The sequence below is a fragment of the Sapajus apella genome, unplaced genomic scaffold (genome assembly GCF_009761245.1).
Source record: "Sapajus apella isolate SASKATOON/1434 unplaced genomic scaffold, GSC_monkey_1.0 scaffold119, whole genome shotgun sequence".
Classification (NCBI taxonomy): domain Eukaryota; kingdom Metazoa; phylum Chordata; class Mammalia; order Primates; family Cebidae; genus Sapajus; species Sapajus apella.
The window spans coordinates 2896337-2899897 of NW_022437059.1; the positions used below are offsets into that span (position 1 = coordinate 2896337).

General features: G+C 44.4%; 1 non-coding gene across 1 annotated transcript; it reads right to left on the reverse strand.

Annotated features, from left to right (window-relative positions):
- Positions 1–735: 735 nt before the first annotated feature.
- On the reverse strand, positions 736–809 carry TRNAR-UCU. The gene has a single exon. It is a non-coding gene; the product is annotated as a tRNA-Arg (tRNA).
- Between the last annotated feature and the right edge of the window lie 2752 nt (positions 810–3561).

Here is a 3561-nt window from a genome sequence, read left to right on the forward strand (position 1 = left end):
ACAACACTTGAAGTTTGTCCTACAAACAGAAAGGGGTACAAACTCTTCACAGTAAAGAGCAATTAAGCATAAACCTTCAAGTTTCTGGGGATAAGCTCATCCAACTTGCTGCTGGTAATTAGTGTGTTGCTCTGTAGTTTATTCCACTGAGACAAAGAGCAATGATTATATTTCACCTGATAGATCAGGAAGTGAGTGATGAGCTTTAGCACAAAAAGCCCCAGGAATGAAAAAGTATAGCTGACAGACAATGCAAGAAATTATCCTCTGCATAACCCTGCCCACCTCCTGACATCCACCAGATGATAACCCTTTGGTCAAGGAAGGTATTACCTCAGAGGACAGTTGGACATTTCCTTATTGGCATATGGGAAAATCTGCCCCTTTGTGGTCTCAGAGGTCAAAGGAGGAAACCACAGTAGTTCCAAAACCTGTGACTTTGCGTCTTGGTCACTCTGTGCCAATTATCCAACTGTGAAGTAAAGGATTCAAATGCTGTGTCAGTTGGGCTGAGCAGAGAGATGCAGCAGACATCTGAGCCTTACGAGACAATGAAATCCGAAAGGGAGGAATACAGAAAGAATGAAGAGTGAGGGAAAGGAAAAGGGGAGGAGGTCCAGGATTCTCAAGGAAAGGGGTTTCCTTTCTCTCCTCTATAGCCTCCAGGGAGGAATAAATATAATTATCAACCTAGCCTGACAGTATTCAAAATAAAAGAGGCACCTGCCAGGTGACCATCTCTGCCGGGACTCGAACCCGGAACCTCTGGATTAGAAGTCCAGCGCGCTCGTCCATTGCGCCACAGAGACCTCACCACACACACAGCATCAGCACCAGAACTGAAAAAGCACATACCTTCTGCATCACCGAGCCATCTCAGCATCCTGCTCTCTGAGCGGTGGGGGGGACAGGGACAGCTGGAAAATCTGGAGTGGAGATCCACCAGCCGGCTTCATCAAAGCTTTTCTCAATACTGTGGATCCGATGGTCCCCAGAGGATTGGAGGAATGTGACAGCAGTCAATTTCCCAGAGTCAGAATCCCTGATGGAATAGGACAGAACCATAGCCTTTGCTCTCCTTTCCTCTCCATCCCTTAGGGATGATACGAAAATCTCTCGATTCTCATGCTAATTAAGCAGAGTGCACCCAACCCTGCAGAAAACGCAGAAGCCATCTCTACCTCCACCCCCACTTCCTCACTGTGGTTTCATCCCAGTCCAGCTATTCTCAGACAGGGGCTGGGCAACACTTGGGGATTCAGGAAAAACCTCGATCCCAGAGACAAAGGAGCTGCTTCCGTAAAGAAACACTGTGAACAACGGCGGCAGAGAACGGCAGCTGAGCTCTAAGAGACTGCTCTGGTTCTCAGCAATAAGAACGGTATCTGTCAAGCCCAGACAGGAGGTACCAGGAGTCTGATGTGATGTACCTTCAGCATCTTCCCTAGAATTAAGGATGGGAGTGGAGAAAAAACAGTGTCCAGTGTGTGTGTTCAGTGTGTAAGTACATGTGATTGTATATGTGTGTGTGTGAAAGTGTGTGTATGGGGGGCAGACAGAGAGGGAGGGAAGGGAGAGTGTGTTTGCACACATAGGGTGGGAGGTTGAGAGTGGCAGATCTTTGATGAAATACAGATGTCCTCACACAGCTCTGCACGAATACCTGTATCTCTTTCCCCCAACTTCCTCAGCACCAAGTTCCTGATAGCTTTTTTACCCAGTGCTACCTACTTTGAAGAACGAGGATTTCTCAGCTGTCTCTGTTTGCCAGAAGTATCCTAGTACAAGCAAAGTGACCAACACTCCATCACCATATATAAAGACCTCCATACCCAGCTCAGATCCAAGAAAATGATTTCTATTTTTAGAAGCCTCTCAGAGAAGACAATTCCATAATCACTGTTGTTTATAATTTGCACTGAGCCCGTTCTTCTGAATGTCTAATCTAAATCCTTCTTATCTCACTTTTAGCTCATTTTCTCCTATTTTGTTCCCAGATACCCAGGAATAATTGGATTCTATGCTTCCAACGACAATGCATTGATTTAAAGACTGATTGTGTTCATCACCCCACTCCCCTCAAAAGGTTACAATAAAAGCAATGAACCAACTCAGATATCCCTCCTCCTCCTTCACTGTCTGTCTCCATGGCCCCCCAGCTCTGGACACTGCCAGCCAACTCCAATCATACAAGATAGTTATTTCTAACCTGTGAGGCCAGGTGATGGACAAGAAACAATATGACTAAATGAGATGATTAGATTAGAAAATCTTTAAGGGGCTTTCTAACTCTAAGACTACAGTTACATCATCTCCCCCTTCTCTACCCATTCATACAGCCCCAGGAGTGAGACATGGTAGAGAACACAACTAAGGCAATTCAGTCAGATCAAGAATATAAGCAAAAGACTAACACATGGGGGAAAGCAGCTACTCCAACCAGGCTTGCCCTCCGTCTATGACTTAGAGATGGGAGCTCAGAAAGTGAGGCTGATTGTTTCTATTATACACTTGACACAAGGAGGCATAGAATAGACCTTTCTATCCAGAGATCGTATTACTCTGAGTGGCTAGCAGCAAAGTGCTGGTGAAGGAGTTATCAATGGGTCTATGTGGTTGTAAAGGGAAGCTTAACTCCACAGGCTAGCAATGAACCATTCCAATGTAAGGGAAAGGGAAAGCTAGATTCTCAGGATACTTCCTGCCAGGCTCGGTGTTCACTTACACACACACAAGCCCTCTGACCTTCATAAAGAAACTGTCCTATATCCAAGACATCTATTAGCCCCCTGAGTGATGTCCAAAGCATCACTGCTTCTTACAAGATCCTGTGTTGTCTACAACCTGAATGAAGAGTCCCAGCTCTCTAGCAGCTTCATTCACGTTCTGCAGTGTTCCCACTTGGTGCTGGGAATATGATGGAGAGATAAGTAATGGCATGGTTCTACCCTCAAGAATCCCATAGTTAAATTGCAACATAGGAATGACCTGAAACATGTATGGGAGAAAAAAAGGAATCAATCTTATTACCCGCCAGATAAAATACCAATTTGCAAGTCCACACAAAGACTATAACTCTGGAAGCAGAAAGATCCATCTTCACAGGAAGTTGTATAACTTATTTGTTTCGAGACTCTGAGAAAATTCCTTAACTCTGATCTTGTATTTCCTCATTATAAACTAGGGGCACTAATGCTAGTGATATGCTACTGATAAAGAGATTTCAGGAGGCAGATTTTCCTGTCCCCTTTCTCCTCTATTCCATGAGTTAATTCTCACCTCTATTGCCTGGGTTGTTTCTTTCCTATTGAATGCCCTTCCTTCATCTTCCTCTCACTACCCGACAGAAATCTCTTCATTCCGGCAAAAAACGCTCCCACCGACAGGTATCTCCAGATCCCCTTATTCTTATAATGTATATCAACAAAAGTACTCCGGACTTTGTCCGAGGACCTTTTTCAAATAAGAGATGTCTCTCTGACATCTCATTGTGCTTTATCATCCATAAAACAGACAAAGCCCCTTGATAGTGTCAATAATGTCTTTAAACGAGGTTTTTAA